This window comes from Eptatretus burgeri, chromosome 14 (assembly GCF_056783735.1).
Source record: "Eptatretus burgeri isolate ZD-2024b chromosome 14, Ebu_testis_v1, whole genome shotgun sequence".
Classification (NCBI taxonomy): Eukaryota; Metazoa; Chordata; class Myxini; order Myxiniformes; family Myxinidae; genus Eptatretus; species Eptatretus burgeri.
Window position 1 is genome coordinate 61,183,048 of NC_140974.1, and position 21,632 is coordinate 61,204,679.

The 21,632-nt window shown below is 45.6% G+C and overlaps 2 protein-coding genes across 2 annotated transcripts in view; both read left to right on the forward strand.

The window, feature by feature from the left end:
- The first annotated feature begins 7,772 nt into the window (after positions 1 to 7,772).
- Positions 7,773 to 21,632, forward strand: part of LOC147013364 (GTPase-activating protein and VPS9 domain-containing protein 1-like) — a 129,248-nt gene continuing 115,388 nt past the window's right edge. Inside the window, exon 1 of the mRNA XM_085855127.1 lies at positions 7,773 to 8,055. The gene's annotated coding sequence lies outside the window, so the exon portion shown is untranslated. The remainder of the gene's footprint in view (positions 8,056 to 21,632) is intronic.
- The window catches only part of LOC147013365 (uncharacterized), a 16,063-nt gene continuing 2,223 nt past the window's right edge, over positions 7,793 to 21,632 (forward strand). The window contains exons 1-2 of the mRNA XM_085855129.1: positions 7,793 to 7,931; positions 21,514 to 21,632. The exon at positions 21,514 to 21,632 is cut by the window's right edge and continues 90 nt beyond it. The gene's annotated coding sequence lies outside the window, so the exon portion shown is untranslated. The remainder of the gene's footprint in view (positions 7,932 to 21,513) is intronic.

Below are 21,632 nucleotides of genomic sequence, written 5' to 3' on the forward strand. Positions count from 1 at the left end.
TGTCGAGATCTGGACTGTCTGTGCTGCTGTGCATGTCATGGTGAATCGTTTTTTTCAGCAAAACCTCGTCCATTGAGAAGGTAAATTCTCATGTATTTTACCTCCGCCACCAAAGGTGAAGGAGGTGATGTATTCACCCCCTCTGTTTGTTAAGATTTCATAAGTATGTTGTTGACTTCCGTTGTTTGTGTGTGTGTGTGTGTGTGTGTGTGTGTGTGTGTGTGTGTGTGTGTGTGTGTGTGTGTGTGTGTGTGTGTGTGTGTGTGTGTTTGTTTGTGTGTGTGTTTGTGTGTTTGTTTGTAGGCACAATAACTCGAGAACAGAAGAAGCTACCAATGTCAAATTACACCACGTGATTCAGGAAGGTGTTGGCGAGCGCTGATTAGATTTTGGTCAAAATCGGTCAAAGGTCAAAGTCACAGTGAGGTCAAACATTCAAAACATTCGATTTTTGATGGTTTGGTGCAGAATCATCGTAGAAACTTCTGGTTTGCGTCACTACCTTCTCTCGAGAGACAGGTTTTATTAGACAAGGTCAGTGGTCAAGTTGATCATTTCGTAAGTACCAGTCTATGGCTTCTTCTTTGTTTGTTTGTTTGTCTGTCTCTGTGCAGGATATCTCAAAAAGTTGCAGACGGATCCGGATGAAATTTTGTGGACAGGTTGGGTATGTGATAAAGATGAACTGATGCGATTTTGGTGAAGATCTGGATCCGGATCCGACTACTAGAATTTTAAAAGTGATTCTTCATCATTGAGAGATAGGGCCACAAACGACATATAACACTATATCTAAAAATGTTCTGGAGGATTCGGACGAAACTTGGTGGATGAGTTGCTTCGGTGACTAGAACAAGGCAATTCAATTTTAGTTCAGGTCTGAATCCAGATCCGGCCTATCAGTGGAATACAAAACGTAAACTAATCAGCTTGGCGGAGCTATGCGCTCTACCGAGTACCCTTCTCGTGGTTTTTGTATTCATCTGAGGGTAATAATGGAGCTTTTGCAGAAATTAGATGCAGGACAAGGACATTAGGAGATGTAATTGTACTTTTACTTGAATTGCCTGGACATTAACAAGCAAGTCCAATGGAATGGTGCAAAGGTAGCTCACGTACCTTGAAGCTGTCTAGCCTGGGTTCGATTCCTGATCTGACTCTGAACCGTCATAGTTGTACATCCCAAATTGTGCTGTTCCTAAGACGGATGTTAAGCTGGACAGTTATCTGGCATCAAGAACAAATTCCCACCTGAAACGACATGCATCAGCTAACTGGTTGCATCTCCCCATAAATGATCCCACCTGCAGGTTAACTCATGACTGACTCCTGACACAATATTTATTTGGACAACAAAGAATGAATTTGGCAAGTTGTACGAATAAACGTGGTACGTGCATCACCTGAACGCCAAATTGCAAGTTTATCTGCATTTTACATCCGCCAGATATGCCTGGTGTTGGCTTAATGGTTCGGGGGTGGTTGGCTTTGGATCCTTTTGTCCTGAGTTCAAATCCTGCTCAGATGTTGAATTAATACCAGGTGGGGTTGACTCTGCCTGTCACCCTTTCGAGGTCGGCAAAATGAGTGCCAGCATGCTGGTATCCTGTGCCGGAGTGGCGACCCGTCCAGGATTGTACCTAATAGCCAAGGAGACTGCTTAAGCAGCACCAACGCTCTACACAGAGTGTGGTCCCAATCTTCTCCTCCAATCTACCAACATACTCCTGAAAATCTTATGCAAAGACATTCAGACAACTGTTTTATCATCGATTTACTCGAAAGTTGAGTGTTCTTAATGAAAAACAAAGAAAAACCCACCACGGTCCAAACTCTTAATTCTTTTATCATCTAACTCGTGACCTCAGATTGGACTTGCCACTGCTGCTGGTTCTGATTGATATCAAAGTCAAATATTGTTCCATCCGTTTTATCAAATGTTTACATTGGACCTTCGGCGGAGGCTGCACAAGGCCTCACCTATTTGCTTCTCCAGATTTAATCGAAGGCCTGTGGTTCAAGCACAAAGAGACTCACTTTCTGAAGGAAGAACAAGATTTTCCATCTCTCTTTGCCTGACTTGGAAATCCATCCGAGAGAGTTCAATTCGTTTTGTACCATCCAGTCGCCATGCCGGCCAAAACCAAGCTGGGTCTGACAACTGTTATAAAATCAACAATGTTGGCAGATTAGTCAGTTTGGATCGACTTGTAAGGAAAAACTGAGAAGTCATAAGTAGACCTTGTAGGTCGACATGCAGACACATATATATATATATATATATATATATATATATATATATATATATATATATATATATATATATATATATATATATACATATATATATATATATATATATATATATATATATATATATATATATATATATATATATATATATATTTCCAGCAATGTGTGTGTGTGTGTGTGTGTGTGTGTGTGTGTGTGTGTGTGTGTGTGTGTGTGTGTGTCTGTGACCGCTGTTTCTCGACAACCTCTGGTCCGATCCAATTGAAACTTGCCAGGTATATTACTGGGGACCTGAGGATGTGCCTTTTCAAGGTTTGATATTAATCGGACAAGTGCTTCCCAAGTTATGGCCATTTATTTTCCAACCAATGACAAGACACGTTGCTGCGTAGGCATGGCCGATGGGGAAGAGAACCTCAGCCCCGTTCCTCATTATGGGTTACAACGTACGGACTTCCGGAGAGTGATTCCGCCGCCTGAGGCGTTGTAGTAATGCCGTAGTCGCCCGGCTTGTGAGTGTGCTGAGTACGTAATAAAGGAGAGCTGTGGGCAAAGTACGCCCGCGCTCGCGCTTGTGCAACACAGCCCGGCTCGACTGTTCCCCCGCTCGTGTCTGCCTGCTAAGCATCTTCTACACGACACTACAGTTGGCTGACGAGGATCTTCGGATCGGCGTGTGCAGGGCGGCAGCGAATAACCCGTGCGGTTCCAGACTACGGAGCCAAGGGTCTCGCCAGCACGAGCATGGCAGAAGGTCGGGGCACGGCGCACGGGCACGTGCCCGTTTTCGGGGGAGATGACTTCGAGTTGTTTTCTGAACAATTGGGTTGCTACTTCCGCGCGAATGATGTAGATGATGAAGAGAAACGCAAGTCGATCTTGCTCGCCTCGCTATCAACGGAGCACTACCGGCTGCTGAGTGATTTGGTGGCTCAAAATAAGCCCAGTGATGACGGGCTATCGTTTCAGGACATCGTAGCGAAAATGAAGACCCACTTGGCGCCAGAGAAGTCGTTGCAGCTCGCGCGGTTCCAGTTCGATCACCTCGCGAAGGGTGGCGAGGAGCGCGTTGCAGACTTCGTAGCACGGGTGAAGCATTCGGCCGTGCCTTGCAAGTTCACGGCAGAGGAGCGTCCGGCACGACTCAGAGATCGTTTTATTTCTGGTCTGCGAGACGCGAAGATGGTAGCAGCCATCCTGCGGTTGACCGTCGTCACATTCGACTCGGCGGTCGGGACTGCTTCGTCTGTCGAGCAGACGCTCACGGATGTCCGCACCATCGCTGGCCAGGACGTAATGAGTAGCTCCAGCTGGGGCATGTCGGCTGGTCCCGAGGTCCACGCGGTGACCCAGATGCCGCAGGTCGCACATCCCGGAGTTCACGCAATGACCCAGGCGCCACAGGTCGCGCAGCCCGGGGTCCGCGCGATGACTCAGGTGCCGCAGGTCGCACGCGCGTCTGGCGGTGCGGGATGAGGGCGCGCACCGCAGCATGGTCGCACCGGGAGCGAGGTGGATTTCCAGGGGTGCTGGGGGTGTGGTGGTCCGCACCTGCGACGAATGTGCCCGTATAAGAACACCGTGTGTTTGCATTGTCACAAGGTGGGACATTTGAAGCGTGTGTGTCGGATGGCGGGGGCCTCCGTTGGGGTCTTGGATGACGAGGTGCGGGAGGACCCCAGTGACCTGGAGATCGGCCTGCAGCCGGGGCATGGCGATGCCGGCGGGCCGGAGCAGGAGATGCAACCACGGTTGAGTGTTTTCCATTGGTCCGGAGATGACAACGCTGTTCATGGTGGAGGTCGAAGTGAATGGCGAGCCGACCGTGTTTTGCGTGGACACCGGGGCTGCAGTGTCGGTCATGGGTGAGCAGGCGACTCGTGGTCTTCGCGGTGTTCGCCTAGTCGGGACAGCCTTGTCGCTGTACACGTACACCGGTGAAGCGATTGCACCGCTTGCGAGGGCCGATGTCTCAGTGCGCTACCGAGGTCGACGCGCCCGGCTCTCGGTGTTCGTGGTGCGAGGGGAGGGGCCCGCCCTTTTGGGTCGGGACTGGCTGGTGCACCTCGGGCTGGATCTCCAGTTCGTACCTCCACGTGTGCCGGTGCTCTCTTCGATGCTTTCGTTGAGTACCGAGGGCGAGGTTCTGGCGGCAGGAGCCGCGTCGATGCAACGGGAGTGGCCGTTCATTGCTGCCTGCAACGGTGGTGTGCGGTGCGGAAGCAGCAGGGGCCGTGCCAGCTCTCGCGATGAGCTCTCGCGCGTCGGCTGCGTTCATGGTGCGGGTTGCGCCGGTGTTGTTCGGGCACCTTCAACGGGTTGCGGTGAGCCCGTGGCGTTAAAGGAAGTCGCGAGTCACAACATCGAGTCAACAACCAAGAGACGGACTCGTGATGTGGGTTATGGGTTGCTGTTCATTGCATATTTGTTTTTCCTTGCTCTAGTGATGCAGTTTAACGTTGTTGAAATAAATGCCAGCAGGTCCTGTGTGAGAGTGGGTTTGGCGGAGATCAATCGATGGGTTTTGCAGTATGGTCAATGTGATGTTGTGGCTTTGGGAGCGGTGGTGGCGAATAAAAAGGTTGGGTTGGCCTTCCATTGCCCCGGGCCGCGGGTAGTTGCTTTGTCATGTGCAGGGATTTTGCCGAAAGAACGCGCTGTACGGGAAAATGAATTTGCAATGGTTCCAGCGGTATTCCTATTGATTTATGACGAGCCTATGGTTGAAGTGTGGTTTAAATGGAATTGCTACCGTCTAACTGCCGTGTGGGTCTCGGAGATCGACTCGGAGCCAGGACTGGTGCGCTGGTCGGCGTTACCCCCACCTCTGTTTGCGGCAAGGTCAGACGTGCCTGGCGCCGGGGGCGCAGCTCTCTGTGTTCGCTCAAGGCCGTTTAGACGGGCGTTGGCATCTCAACTGATTGTGGTGCGTGGGTTGGTATGGAGCATTGGTTGCGTCCAGCCAGCAGCGCTGTTCAGCGCCCCCATCCAAGATCAATCGAGTCTGGCGCTGGCGCCACGACTTCCAGACAGCGGGCTTCCGGCCTCGGAATGTTTATCTGCTTCAGGTCTGCCTGGGGGAGATGTGCCGCCTTGTGGGCCGGAGGCGTTTGATGGTGCCGGTGGAGGTTTGCTCGAGAGATCGCCGCGGCCTCGCCGAAGGCCATGTAAGCATGAGCCGCCTGGGGGCGTTTCCGCTGTGTAGTGCTGCTGTGCTTCTCGCCTTGCTGCTTCATATCGGTAACGCGGTCAGAGTTTGGTAGGTGCTGTGTGCACCTCTGTCTTCGGAACCTGGCCGTGGCAGCTCCACTAGCTCGCTTCCACACGTTATATGATGTGATGTGCTTTTATACTTCACTGTTTTCTTTTTTGTACCTTGTCTACTGTTATACCGTAGTACTTCGTGCTGTTTATGCTTATTATGATGGTGATCATTTAATAATCATAGTTTTAGGAGGGAGGAGTGTGGTATAGCCTGCGGGCATGCAGGGCGGGGCATGATGATGGGAGGAGTGGTCGTCGTGATCATCGTGTCTGCCAGGAATATAAGGAGTGCGCGCCGCCTGAGGCGTTGTAGTGATGCCGTAGTCGCCCGGCTTGTGAGTGTGCTGAGTACGTAATAAAGGAGAGCTGCGGGCAAAGTACGCCCGCACTCGCGCTGGTGCAACACAGCCCGGCTCGACTGTTCCCCCGCTCGTGTCTGCCTGCTAAGCATCTTCTACACGACACTACATGTGTGACCGCTGTTTCTCGACAACCGCTGGTCTGATCTAATTGAAACTTGCCAGATATATTTCTGGGGACCTGAATATGTGCCTTTTCAAGGTTTGATATTAATCGGACAAGTGGTTCCCAAGTTATGGCCATTTATTTACCAAACCAATGACAGGACACAGTGCTATGACGTCACAATTGACGTCAGAATTCTTTTTTTTTTAGATACTCGTGGAGGATCTCGAAGTCTTACTCACGTTGTTGTTCTTGTGGACTTTTTTGTTTCACAGCCTACAGTTTTCAACGAAACTTCATGAAACTTGGCAGATATATGTAAAAATTCCCTGCGCAGACAGTGACGATCTCCGATTTTGAAAATTCCTCTTAGAAAAAAAAGTTATGACGTCAAAATATCTCCGCTAATGGAAATCGCCTAAAAATTATCTCAAACTAGGCAAGCTTTTGAATTCTGTTTGCGGGAGTCGATCAGGGCATTAGCAGAGATGAATTACCGCACATATGATACATCACTATGACGTCATATCAATTTTTATGACGTCATTCCTATTTTTTGGCTTTTTGTTTTTTGTTTCATTTGTTTCACAGCCTACAGTTTTCATCGAAACTTCCTGAAACTTGGCATATATATGTAAAAATACCCTGCGCAGACAGTAACCATCTCGGATTTTGAAAATTCCTCTGAGAAAAAAAGTTATGACATCAAAATATCTCCGCTAATGGAAATCACCTAAAAAAATATCTCTGAAACTAGGCAAGCTTTTTGAATTCTGTTTGCGGGAATCGAACAGGGCATTAGCAGAGAGGAATTACCGCACGTATATGATACATCACTATGACGTCATATCAATATTTATGACGTCATTCCAATTTTTGACATTTTTTGTTTCACAACCCAGAGTTTTCATCGGATCTTCGTGAAACTTGCCATGTATATGCAGAAAGCCCACGCGCAGGCAGTAACCATCTCCGATTTTGGAAATTTTTCCGAGAAAAAAAGTTGACGTCATAATATCGCTTCTAATGGAAATCGCCTATACCACTATCTCCGAAACTCGGCAAGCTGTTTGAATTTTGTTTGCGGGAATCAAGTCGGGCATTAGCACAGATAATTTATCGCAAACCTGATACATCACAATGACGTCATATTCGTTTTTATGACGTCATCATTAAGAGTACGAGGATCTTAGCTCATTTGAGGTTGTTTTTTTTTTTTGTTCTTTTTGCACGTACGGGCCCGTACACGTAAATAAAATGCCAGGTATAGATAATAATTTGTTTGGCTTGATGGTTGTTGTTGTTTTACGAGCTTCGAGCCGCCAGAGGGCGGTACGGCCAGTTCCAGACCGTGGTTGGATTTCATTTGAGAAATGAAATGATTTGAGAAATGAAATCCCATTCTCTCGGTACTCGAGTACCCTCGAAGACCCTCTCGGGGAGCTTATTTTGTCCCGCGTTCAGCCATCAGTCACGGCGTGCGGTGCAGGCCGAAAGTTAAACAAAAGGATTTCGCGTTTGCTTTTTAATCGTCAAAGACTTCATTTTGTGCCTCACAACGTTTATAACACGTAAGTTCGGCGATAAACGCTCCTGAAGTGACGTCGTAACAGTTGTAATCCCACTTTTGACTCTTGTAATAGTACGACACAATGGAGCGCAAACAATGGGTCTTTCATCATGTCGAACCCTTTGCAGCGATGACGTCGACACGCGCGTCACGTGATGACGTCGACACGCTCGCCACGTGATGACGTCATCACGTAGGCGAAGTTTGCCGGTGGAAGAGAGAAAGTTTGGATTCCGACGCCGGAGAACGTGGGTCCAGCGAGTGTCCTTTACCAAGCGGAGGTTTTCCAACCAACGAGTGGAAATGGATTCGTTTGGTTTGGTTGTGTAACAAGAGCAGGTGTTCGGGCTTCGGTCGGGAAGGCTCGTCCTTCGGACAGGTACTGGTACCGCAACAATTACTGTGCTTTTAATTGCTGCGAACGGTTTAGTAAGTGGAGCGAGGAATTTGTAAGAAGGACGTCGACGAGTGAAGACGGTACGAGTTGCTGGAGGATCGAACAGGTGAGTTGAGTTGGTCGTTGGTAGTTGGTAGTTGAGAGTTGGTAATTGGAGGTAATCTCGGGATTGGAGTGGGGTGGAAGTTGTGGTGGGGATCTAGGAGCGAAATGATTGTTACAAACTGCTGTTGACGATGAAGTTGTGGTGTGTGGTTGCCAAAAGACACGAGGAGAGACATGTAATGACGCGAACATGGAGTGAATCATCGGACAAGCGTTTGCCAAGTTGTTTGTGACACTTTTCCCATTGATCATTCATCGGCTTTTCCTTTACACAAGTCTTTCCTTCCCCTATTGCACGACCGCTCGTGTCGGTTTTGGGTGTTTGTGCGTAATTTGGCAAGAAGCCGTCGTGCGTTCAATCGTGTGACGACCACTGTCTTCCGAAGCCCAGGATTCCAGAAAAAAGCAGCAGCGACTTGATGACTAGTTCTTGTGATGTTGCATTGTGACTTGTTAAAAACAATTAAAAAAAAAAACGAAGAAGAAGATGAAGAGAACAATGGAAGTGAAAAACAATTGCATTGTCTTTGAAGATCTTGGACACGTTGTGCATGTCGGTTCAAGTTGTTTTCTGCCTGTGGGGTTTGGGTTGTTGTTGTTGTTGTTGTTGTTGTTAAGTCGTTTTGAGAAAGGGAGAACATTTTCTCCCAAAGCAGTTCCTACCCTCTTAACTTTCACCCCTGCTCAGGTACACACCCACAACTATAATTACCTATCACTAGCCTGGTGTTGGCTCAGTGGTTAGGGTGGCAGCTTGGGATCCTCGGGTCCTGAGTTCAATCCCCGTCGGCTGCTGAATTAATACACCAGGGGGTTGACTCGGCCTGTCATCCTTCCGAGGTCGGCGAAATGAGTACCAGTTTCAGTGTGTGTACTGGTAGAGGGGCAATGCATCATTGACACAGTCACGCTTCAAGAAATGATAGCTACCCTGGCAGCTAAGCTGCCATATGACCACCACCACCTCCCACCGAAGGTGCATAGAAGCTATGTTATCACGTCTGTCCGCCCGTCCGTGAACACAATATCTCAAAAAGTTGTGGACAGATTTGGACGAACTTTTGTGGAGAGCTCAGGTAATGTGACAAGGACGATATGATTCGATTTTGGTGAAGATCTGGATCCAAATCCTGATCCGAGAATTTTAAAAGTGATTTTTCACCATTGAGAAAATGGTGACTAGGAATGATGGGGACGAGACGAGGAATGATGGGGACGAGACGAGGGATGATAAGGGACGAGACAAGGGATGATGGGGACGAGACGAGGAATGATGGGGACGAGACGAGGGATGATTGGGACGAGACGAGGGATGATGGGGACGAGACGAGGGATGATTGGGATGAGACGAGGAATGATGGGGTCGAGACGAGGAATGATAGGGACGAGACGAGGGATGATAAGGGACGAGACGAGGAATGATGGGGACGAGATGAGGAATGATGGGGACGAGACGAGGAATGATAAGGATGAGACGAAGAATGATAGGGACAAGACGAGGAATGATAGGGACGAGACGAGGAATGATAAGGGCCAAAATCGGCACAAAGCAGGATATCTCAAAAAGTTACGGACGGGTTTGGACAAAACTTTGTGGATGAGTTGGTTCGGTGGTGATGAGAACAAGCCGTTTCGATTTTGGTTCAGGTCCGAATTGGGTCCCATCAGTGGGATGCAAAACGTAAACTAATCAGCTTGGTGGAGGTATGTGCTCGATCGAGTGCCCTTCTAGTTTTCCGATGTATCAATGATATGGTCCGATCAAGTGGTTTCAAAAATCTTTTCCCAGTTTTTTTTTTTTCCAATTCCCAGCTTTCCCAGCTTTCTCATCTCTGGCATTCCCTGAGATATTAATTATCGATTAAAATCAAGCTAAACCACTCATCTGTTTAATTTTCATCACCATTATATTCCACATTGTATATGTTTCACGGGTGATGTGTGAGACATGTTTCTTTTCTCCGTTTTATAGACACTTGCACTGATTTGTCCAAACATTTTCAGAATGCAGCGACGAGTTGTTTGTGTTGCCTCTGCCCAGTTCGTTGATATTGTGCTTGTGTATTCAGTTATGACTTTGTCTACAATTTAACAACTTGATGGCCTTGTCTTGTTTTATTCCTTTATGAGCAAATACGACCATTCACTTCACTGATGGGAATATAATGGGGTGGAGAAGAAAAAAGGAAGGGGAAGGATAGAGGAGGGAGTGTGAAGGGGGGAGGGAGGAGGGACCAGGAGGTGGGAGAAAGAGAGGGAGACCAAGGAGGGGTGGGGGAGCTAGGAGAGGTAAGGAATGGGGAAAGAGTGAAGAAGGTGGGGGGGGGGAGTGACACCTCACCAAACATCACTATAACTCTGAGAGTGGGGGGTTGGAGCGAGGAGGATTAGGCAGATAGGAGGAGTGGAAGTGGGGTGGGGAGGGGTTTAGGAGGAGGTAAGTGTGATGGGAGAGGTTCTCAACTTGCGTTTGGTATTGGGACTTGTGGAGAAGTGGGGGGGAATACAGGATTGAACAAAATGGGGTATGTTAATACAGCATGTGGAGACTGCTGGGAGATGTCCATATGGCGTGGAGAGGGGAGGGGGTTTGGGAGAAGGGAAGCAGCATGAGGGCAAGGTAAGGTAAGGCAGAGTGAGGGGAAGAGAGTGTGGTGGGAAGGGAAGGGAAGAGAATATAACATGAGGGGAAGGAGGGAAGGTCATCTGCCATCTGCTTGGAAATGAGGAACCATTACTGTCCTGCGTATAAAAAAAAAAGGGTGCAAAAACAGATCCCTGCAACTACAGACCAATCGGCCTTCTCCCAATCATCAGCAAGGTTATGGAATCAATCATCGCTTCAGACATTAAATCCTTCCTCTTCTCCAATGATTTGATTTCCGATCATCAATTTGGTTTCAGACCAGGTTACTCTCCCCTGGATATGCTGCTTCTGTTCTCCTAACAATGGATGGAGATCCTCAATGCTGGACATGAAATCAGAGCCGTATCCCGAGACATATCACGTGCTTTTGACATGGTCTGGCAGCCTGTCCTGCTTACCAAACTCTCTTCCTATGGTTTCCAAGGCCATCTCCACTCATGCTGATCGTTATCCAGTATTCAGTGATGGTGTGAATATTGTAGAATGCTGAACAAGTGGCTTCAGCACTAAAGGAAGCACTCCAATGAAACAGTTGATGAGGAATGACTGGCTTGGCAAGTGATTATCGATCGCCGATCTGTCATATTTAAACACCTCCCGGAGACGCCGAAATATGAAACTATGTCCGAATTGGACAAATGAACACTTTTTGTTTTTTCAGCAGTCAAAACTGCTTTGAAGTTCAAATCTGGAATTTAACTTTTGTAATTTGGCTTAGTTTAAGAGATTCTTGAGGCTATAGCATGTGCGGAAATTAAATAAACCCATGGACGTCTCTGGGTGTTTTGAAGCATTGCAATGTATCCAGCGATTTGTAGGTATGATGATCAGGCATTCGATGATATGAATGAGGAAAGTGGAAAAATAAATAGAACTTTATATCATTGCAGCCTGTTCAAAGTGAAGGCATTGTTGAGTGGGCCAAAAAAAAAAGTGGCAGCTTAAGACTCTTGCGAGCTGACAGTGACAGGGGCCTGACCAAGATGGCACACCACCATCTCAGTAAGGCTTATTTTGCTTTTTCTTGATGAGCACCACATAATTTAAACACCCCTTGAGAAGATCATTCAACCCAAACAGCTAATTTTGATTCATTCACTTGAAGTTCCCTTTGTGTGCGTGCAAAGTTTGGGGCCGCAAGGTTTTATGGTTTTGGAGTTATGGAGGAGACTGATGGACTGACTGACAGACAGACACACACTGACATTTATTATTATTATAGACTAGCAAAGTGCAAAGGTACCTGGCGTTGCCGGGCAACGCCGGGTCTTATAACGGCCTGAGTTATAAACACACTAATTTTCCCGATTGCCCTAGATTATCACGACTTAATTAACCAAGATATTTACCTCCACCACCGAAGGAGAAGGAGCTTATGTTTTAACACCTCTCCGTCTGTCTGTCTGTCTGCGTGTCTGTCTGTTTGTGTGCAGGATATCTCAAAAGGTTGTCGACGGATTTGGATGAAACTTGATGGACAGGTTGGGTGTGTTACCCCGATTAATTGGTTTGATTTTGGTGAAGATCCGAATCCGGATCTGGATACGAGAATTATTTAATTTCAAAGTGATTCTTCACCTTTGACAGATCGGGCCAAAAACGTTATACAGCATGATATTTCAAAAATGTATTTGGCCCGCTATGTTCCCATAGATCAGGCATTACGTGGCGGAGGTATGCGCTGTTCCGAGTGCTCTTTTAGTTGAAATTTGTGTTGTTGTCAAACAATCAAAATGCACTCTCTATACACGTATATAGGTACATGGATCAAAAATGATTGTTTTATCTCTGAAAAAAATCTCTTGTTTCCACAAACTCTTCGTTCACCCTTGAGATGATCATTAGATCATTAGATGAGCAGTAAAATATTTACACTGTGTTCTATTTTCAGTTTTTGAATAATAATTATTGATTTGCTCATTTGGGAGGTCACGTGATTCCTTCTTCGCCGAACTTACCAATCATTGTCACATCCTAATTAACACTTCTTTTTCACATCTGCTGTCATATTTGACAATGGCGGCTCACCATCTCACCAATTATATCGATAGGTATCTGGGTTGAAATTCCCCCCCCCCCCAAAAAAAAATGGGCTTTTTATCAAACATTGTATATTTGGATTTACCTTCGGAGATGTTGACAGGTGGTGGCTCGTGTGTTTTCAAGTTGTGAAGTGTGAGAAAATGACTTTAAAACACTTAATGAGGTGCATCGTGGTTAAAAAAAAAAAACCACGTGATCCTATAAATTTTTGTCGCGATTGACCTTGGGAGCTCAGAGGAGTTGAGTCACAAACAAACAAACAATGTCTTATTCACTTTTATACAGATTATTTGTGGGTTTTTTTTTTAACTTTTCCCAGCACTCCTATCTTCTTTGGCACAAAAATGATAAATTGAATTGCTTGCATTCCATGTGGCACTGTACGTACCTTGGACAATTGCACGTACCACACTGGATCGTGGTGTAAGCAGAGATCCGGGAGTGTTTTCGGTAGGGATTCTATGACTGTCTTTGTACATTTCCTCTGTCTTTTTATGCCTCTGTATTTTTGTATGTTTCTCTTTTTCTTTCTTTCGTCTGTCTCTCTTTCTTTCAGTTTGTGTGCTGTCTTGGTTTGGCCGGGGAAGTTCTGACCCAAGTCTTTAATGAACTGGCTGACCAAGTCTAACATTTAAATGAAGGTGATTTGTCATTTGTTCAGGGGGTCAGCGATAACTCACCGAGTCTTTGTTTTTGGACACCGAGTGAGATTTTTAATTTCCACAAACAACCAGCGCTGGCAGATGGGTCCACGGCTTAACGTCCTTACGATGGATGGCACACACATTGCTGTCTTGCCTTGCATATTAAACACCAGGATGTTAGCTTATAGCTGGGTTGAGATTGAAATCCAGGCCAGACAGCTCATAGGTGAGTGTGCATTCCCTCGAGGTTGTCCTGACAGCCCGACGGTGTTAACCTCCATGCTGTTTGAACTGTTCAAAAACTGGGTTGGTGAATAAGATACAGTATTCAGATAAGTAATAACTTTCTGTAAGTCATGTGAGTTTACTGACTCAACCGGTAAGGCATGTTTTTACGAATCTCGCAACGCCGCTGTGACAAAGTTCCCTCTCTCTTTTCCATTCCATTTCCCTTTAAGCTTCCCAAAAAGTAATTCCAACCCCACCCTTCCCCTCCCCTCCATCCCACCCCACCCTCCCCCACCTTTCCATCCCACTCCACCTTTCTCCACTCCTCTACACCCCCCTCTTACGCACTCAATGGCGCCTTTGGCTTTCTTTGGATCTTGACTAAACTTCTCAATAGCAAGAGTTATAATCCACCGCAATCATCGTTGATAATCTTCTGGTCGATGTTTGGGTCCTTTGTTTTGGTCGAGACACAATGCTTCATTTCACTTGCTCCTTTGTCCTTGTGGTCACATTTTTTTTTTTTGTGGAGATTCTGTCTTTTAATAGATTTATGTCAGAATAATGAGGCATCCTTTAACCCTATTCAGGCTGGGAGGGGTGGGGGGACCTAATGCATCTTTATGATTTTTTTTTTCCTTTGAAATCTTGTGCATCCTTTGATACCAGATTTATGTTAAAAAATCAAAACAAGAACTTTAAAATATGCCTAAAAATAGTACATTTGATTAATTAATAATTAGATCATTTAAAAAAAAAAACAAGACATTTTATCGCTAATTCAATTATTATTATTATTATTATTATTATTATTATTATTATTATTTAGTATACAGCCTGTGGCTGTTGGTTGCATCACTGCTAGGAGCACAGCTGTGCCACTCATGCAGTGCCCCCTGTTTCCAGTAAGATGGTATTCATTTTGCCAACCTCAGAAGGATGACAGGCTGAATCAGCCCACTAACTGCACTCAGATGGGGTTGAACTCTAAGACCCCAAGTTCAAAAGCTAGTCACCTTGACTGTTAAGCCAACAATAGGCGAATGCTAATTCAATGATATTGGCATATTGTTGAGAAGATTTTTTTTTAGCTACACACCAAATTCCATGTCAATCAGGAATTCCATCTCAAAATGACCCCCCACCCCCAACCCCACCTCCACCCCCACCCCCAGCCAAAACATACTTCAACAAGGACAAATGTGTCCAAGAGCAGCGTCCTAAAGGTTTTGTCGGCTAAACAAAAAAAACAAACAAACAAAACAAAAAAAAACAACAGCAACAACTTCCGATATTTCGTCACGTGCCTTGATTAAGCCAAAAGCGAGACCCGTCATAATGTATTTACGTATTTACGATATATAGTGTATTTACGAAATTACAATACGATAAATGGAATAATCTTTAAATAGTAACGTGAACTTTTCGAAACTGTAAAGCAAATGTCCGAATAGATTTAAAAGTTCATGATAGACGCTCTCAAAAGGCACCGTCTATGTGAGGATGTGTACATGTGCTCAGTATTTAAGGAGATCCGGATCTTGTATGTCCAAGAGATTAAGATTTTGTCTTCACAAGAAGAAGAAGAAGAAGAAGAAGAACGCCGAGCTCTCTATGAGCAGCGTCTCGCGTGAAATAGTCCTGCCTGAATAGTCTTAATACACCCACATTCATTGGTCAAGGCTCATGCAAAAGCCAGCAAGTACAACATACTCAGGATTTGAAATGTTAAAACTGCATTGCGAGGTGTTTTTTTTGTTGTTGTTGAATAGTTTGTTTTATAAATTATAATTTCATCATCGAGAGTGAACAATTTTAACCACCGAAAGTGAATTCATACTGAGCTAGTAAGTGATTGGCCAATCACTGAGTGATCCTGCTGCGTGATTGGCTGAAAGCTGCATGCTTGTTGCGATTGGACGGTTTGCTGCAATGGTTCTGTCGAGGGATTAGCCAGATGTGGTGGTGATGGCCAGCGATCAGCAAAGTACAACTTTCACATTAAACTTTGTACTTCTCACGTGATGCATGCAGTCTTTTCTTACAGGAAAACTTGAATGAAAAACTTACATTGGGTTGGTGTGTGTGTGTGTGTGTGTGTGTGTGTGTGTTTTCATCCGTGTACACCCTATCCCATGATGCGAGGAACTAGGTCCAAATCCCACTTACCATATGGATTTATCCATCGTCTCTTGATGTCTGTGTAATTAATGTAAACGTACATGAATCTCCACTGGTGGAGGCATTTGTCTTGCATGTGATTTATGTACAAGCTCCTCCATGAACCTTCGATCAATGTAAAATTGATTTAACCAAAAAGGATTATAAATGTACAAGGAGAGCATTACACACACTTGCCTGATATCGAGCGAAGTGATTGTGGACAACGAGATTATGATTGTTTTCAATCACTGGCAGTGTTGTTATATGGTTAAACATTGTCCATTAACCGTTGTATAACATTAGAGAAAAGTTATTGATTGATTGAAAATGTGGATGTCGGTGGTGCATGAACTGCAGAGGTTAATAGTTGGGATTTGATGGAGGATGTGCTTGACCTTCAGGGGACGTTACGTGATGTGTGATCCCAACCACCCAATAATGGTTGGTTCAGCAAAACAACAACGTTTTGTATTTGAAAAACAATTGTGTACATTTTCAATCCATCCTGTTCTAATTGAGCAAATAAATTATCCATCAAGCAAAAGATTTAATCATCCTCCCAACTCTCACCAGGCGGTTACAAACCATTTTGAATCCATAACCATCGTCCATAAGTTTTCCCTTTGTTCTCCATCAGATTCCCCATCAGAAGCTTTGGTTTCCCATTTCTGGCTTCAGAAATCCCATTTTTGACCAATATATAAACAAGTATAGGTACATTCAAAGGACACCGGCCCCATGCCAAAAATAAAATAAAATAAATAACATCCTCCAGCGCGTGACATTGCCGGGGCGTCTTCAGCACCCTGCGATGCCGCCTTGCAGCACATGGAGATAGAATTGGGAGGGAGCAGTGTACAATAATTAATTGATTAATTGCATAATTCATATCAATAAATAATAATATTAAAATAATTGATTTCTTAATCAATTGCTGAACAGCACACCTAAACCACCACCGTTTCATTCGAATCTGTAACATTTTGAAAATTAAGCAATTTATCGTAAAAATGAATAATTAATTGATTAAATGATTAATCAATAAATCAAAAATACGCTTTATAGCCAAATCATTCGTTCACTGGCACGTCCAAATATCAGCTTCTGAGCTCAAAAGGTGCCTGAGATATTGCCCAGATGAGAAATAAAATAAATAAGGAATGAATAAATCGATAAAAAAAATTGAGTAATCCAACAATTAATTCGTTAATTAAAAAAAAAACTCCATTATTGCCAAAGCATATCTTCCCTTTTGTCCCCAAACTTCAGCTTTCTAGCTCAAAGGTGAGATATCGCCCGGACAAACAAGAAAACAAACGGAGTAAAAACTGAGTACTCCCTTCCTTCGGTACCTGGTGATGATGTCATGCATCACCTGGATATGGAATTGGGAAGGAGCGGTGTACAAAAATAGTCATGACTTTATTGGTGCATTCAAGTGATGAAAATTCGGAAAATACCACAAACCAATGGTGTGCGTGCATCAATTTCAACCACAGAAATTTAAGTACAGTAGAATTGCTGCACCTGACATTGCCTGGAGCGACATGTGTAACTCATGGTGGCCATCTTGGAACATGTAATCACTGCTGTGACGTCGTCAATTGAGCAAGTTTTGCACCGAAGATCCGAGCTGTTTTGCATCCAAAAACATCCAATTTGAGGGATCATTGCATAAATATATAACCTACCTCGCATTGTGTACAACGCTTGATTGGTAACTGGAGTATTTGTGCCGCATTTCACTCGCTATCATTCATGAAATACTTCCACATGAATACTCCACTCATGGCCCATCGGATATCAACGCTGCTCCGCCTCCTCCTCCTCCTCCTCCTCCTCCTCCTCCTCCTCCTCCTCCTCCTCCTCCTCCTTCCCCTCTTCCTTCGTATGCAAGACACGGCTGCGGGTAGCATCATTGGCTGAGGGCATGGCTGTGCCGCTGATGCAATACCCCCATTACCAGTACACCAGTACTCATTTTGCTGACCTCAGAAGGATGACAGGCTGAGTCAACCCCACCTGGTGTTAATTCAATTGGGAAAAAAGGGTCTCAAACTCAGAACCCTAGTATCCCAAGCCAGCCACCCGAACCGCAAAGCCAACACACTGCTCCACAATGCTCGTTATGTTCTCTTGATATATTTTGATGGGGAAACCATCAAACTGCTAATTAAATAACAGATCCGAGTGGCTGTGATGGTCATCTCTGACGGTCGGTTTCAAAACAGCCGGCCCAGTAATCAGTAGAGGAGAGGTAAAAAAGCTGAAATGTGAAACGGAACAAACCTCATTCCCCAACTCCGTACTCAAACTTCACTCACGAACCCTCATTCACCACTCGTACTCCCCCCCCCTTCTCAAACATTCACATTTACATTCTCAACACCCATTGTTGTACCGCAATAAGGCCGACCTAATATTGTTGTGTATATTTCCTATTATATAGGAAATAAACAAGAGCACGTGTTGGCACAAGTTAGACATAATAAGAGTTCAACTAGCATATTTTCCAGTGTATAAATCACACTTTTTTATCAGCAAAAAAAGATAAAAGTTGAGGGTGCAGTTAATACATGGTTATCGAAAACAAATCGGTCTTCAAACGATCAATACTGAATTTCAATTATCGATCTATAATTCCAGCAATCTGTGTGTGTGTCTGTGTGTCTGTGACCGCTGTTTCTCGACAACCACTGGTCCGATCTAATTGAAACTTACCAGCTATATTGCTGGAGACCTGAGTATGTGCCTTTTCAAGGTTTGATATTAATCGGACAAGTGGTTCCCAAGTTATGGCCATTTATTTACCAAACCAATGACAGGACACGTTGCTGCGTAGGCGTGGCTGCGTAGGCCGGTGGGCAAAGGGCGCCTTAGTTACCGTGGCGTAGGAGTGGCAATGGTTAATGGCAGCGAATGTCATGGCTGGCAGAGACAGGGAGGTAAACTTGATTTTAATTTGGATTTTAATTAACTCTGTGTGTGTAAGTATCACAGCAGTTGTTACTTGAATGAAAGCGATAATTCGTGGAATCATGTGAATATTCCGTACGGGCACGCACCACTTCTGGATAGTGATGACTTACTGTATTCTAATAATTTCTCGATTTCTTATGCGCATTTATAGATAAACACAATGCCACAATCCAGTTGTCGTTTATGAGAGCGAAGGAATGACCTGTGTGGTTGTTTCTGGCACGCGGTTTGAAAGTTGTTTTTTTTTTCTTTTGCACGTACGGCCACGCACGCACGTACGGGCACGCAAGAGCGAAGGAACGGCATGTGTGGTTGTTGTTCCTGGCACGCAGTTTCAAAGTTTTTTTTTTTTTTTTTTTTTTTTGCACGTATGGGCATGTACTCGTACTCCAAATTAACACTTTTTTTTCTTTTTTTTTTAGCAGTCGGAAATGCTGTTCAGCTCAATTCCGCCACTTAAATTTTGAAAATCAGTTAGGTTAAGAGTTTGTGCCGCGCTTTATTAACTGTGTGCGGAAATTAAATAAAGCCATGCTCGGACACTTACGGAGACACCCGGAGTTTAGGTGTGTGGCATATATATATATATATATATATATATATATATATATATATATATATATATATATATATATATATATATATATATATATATATATATTGTTGCGGATTCGCGCCCGCCGGCGTGCGAACGGCCACGTAACTCGAATCGCGGCACGTCGCCCACCGGACGGACAATCCAGTCGTGACCCTCTCGGACTAACGCCGGGAACCAGTCACGAGTGGACCTTTCGGTCTCACCGCGATCGAGCCAATCAGCCCCCGCGTGGGATAGGGTTGCTCGCCAAATTCGACCTACCTAAGTACCCACACGGAGGGTAGACCGGGCGATCGCACCTCGCCGCAGGTCGACTTCGGACACGGGCCACTTTAAGCGACCCGTTCCGTACTATCGGGATAACCGAGCGGTGTTATTCGTCGGCCTCGACGGTTCGATTAATTATCGGGCGTTTTAGCCCACGACCAACCCTTTGCGTGAAGCAAGATGGAGATTCAATGAAAGAAAAGACGAAGCGAAGCGGGAAAACAGTTCAACATAACTCACATTTATTTCGCGATGAACGGAAAGCACACATATACAATTACACCAAAAGCACATGTAAAAGGAGAAGAAACACAATATTACACAAAAAGCAAATATAAAAGAGAAACACAATGCAGAGCTATCCGACTACCGAGCACACGGCAACACTTATACAATTTTACTTCACAGACGGCGCCGACAACACAGATACCCAAAGCAAAAGAAAAAGAACCACCCTCCAGGATGAGGGGGGTAGGCGGGCCTGGGGCCGAGACCGTGTTGGGCCTACCCGTCTGATGATGAGACGCAAAGCGGCGGTGGCACCTCAACTCCGCGGGCCTCGCGGACAGTGTCTGGTAGGGGGTGGGAAAGGGGCCCCCTTGTCGCACTATCTCAGCGCGGGGGGAAACAGGAGGGGGTTGTTGATGCTCGGGGGGGAGGAGGATATCACCCTGACTCGGGTCCCGCGACGAGCGTCTCCACCTCGACCTCGGTCGCGCCGCCGGCCTCCGCAGCTCCCCGACTCCGACGCGAGCACCCCCTCGATCGCCTTCGCCGCCGCCACCTCTCCACAGCTCCGTCCTCTTCACTCTGACTACTACCACTTCTTCCCAGCTCCACCGACAACTCCCAACCGCGAACTCGAACTCTTGACTTCTCCCCTCCGAACTCTTGACTTCTCCCCTCCGAACTGAACTGGTTGGCGAGCGCGGCCGTTTATATCCCCCGTGGCCTCGCTCCCCCACCTTTGACCCTTTACCTCCGACCCTTCACCTCTAACTGGCTCCCCATTGGACCGAGGAAAAGTGGGCGTGAATGCTTTTTGATCCATGAATTTGCATATAGCGACCTCACTCCAACGCCCTGGAGGCGGGGCCAAATTGCCCCACGCTCTCCGATAGGATGGAACAGAAGTGGGCGTGAGTCGTTTTTGATCCGTTTTCCTCGGAAAGTCTGTGATGTTTCTGAACACGCTGTTCGGTGCGCGCCCTGCACGAGTCCAGTATCGGTGCCCACAAGTGGCGCAAGAATGGTGGTGATGCGATGGTGGCGAGTTGTGACGGTAAAGGTCGTGGCTGTTGTTGTGAAGCGGCGTTGTGGTTGGTGGTTGTTGTTGTGAAGCGGCGTTGTGGTTGGTGGTTGTTGTGTGATGGCTGTTGAGACGTGGTTGGTGGTGGTAGTAATGGCGGCTGGTCCAAAATAAAGATAGTAAAAGAAAAACGGCTATCCTGAAGAGTCGCAGCCCGACTGAATGACATTTATTCCCTCGAAACAACGGGTTTGGGCCTAACTACACATATACTGACCGAGATATCTCACCTAAGGGACCTGAATGGTGGTTTGCGAATTTCGTCAACCACAACAATATATATATATATATATATATATATATATATATATATATATATATATATATATATATATATATATATATATATATATATATATATATATATATATCCCAGCAGCTCTGAAAACACCACCACCACACCACAACACAAAATATGAAGAACAACACCTGGTCTCACATCAAAACAATAATTAATTATTCACAATACCTGTAGTCCAATAACGGAGCACCCACCTCAAATAAGCTTGTGCGCAATGTGACGATCAACACCACTGGTCACGACAATGACTGACTCTCCATCATGCTTGCCTGCATCACAGAGGTGGCAAGCTTCCCACGTATGTTGTATTGAAGAGGAAGATGATGCCCAAAGACAAGTTTCCAGCCGATGCCATTGTTACTGCGCAGCAGGAGTGGATAGACGAGGGACTGGCCCAAG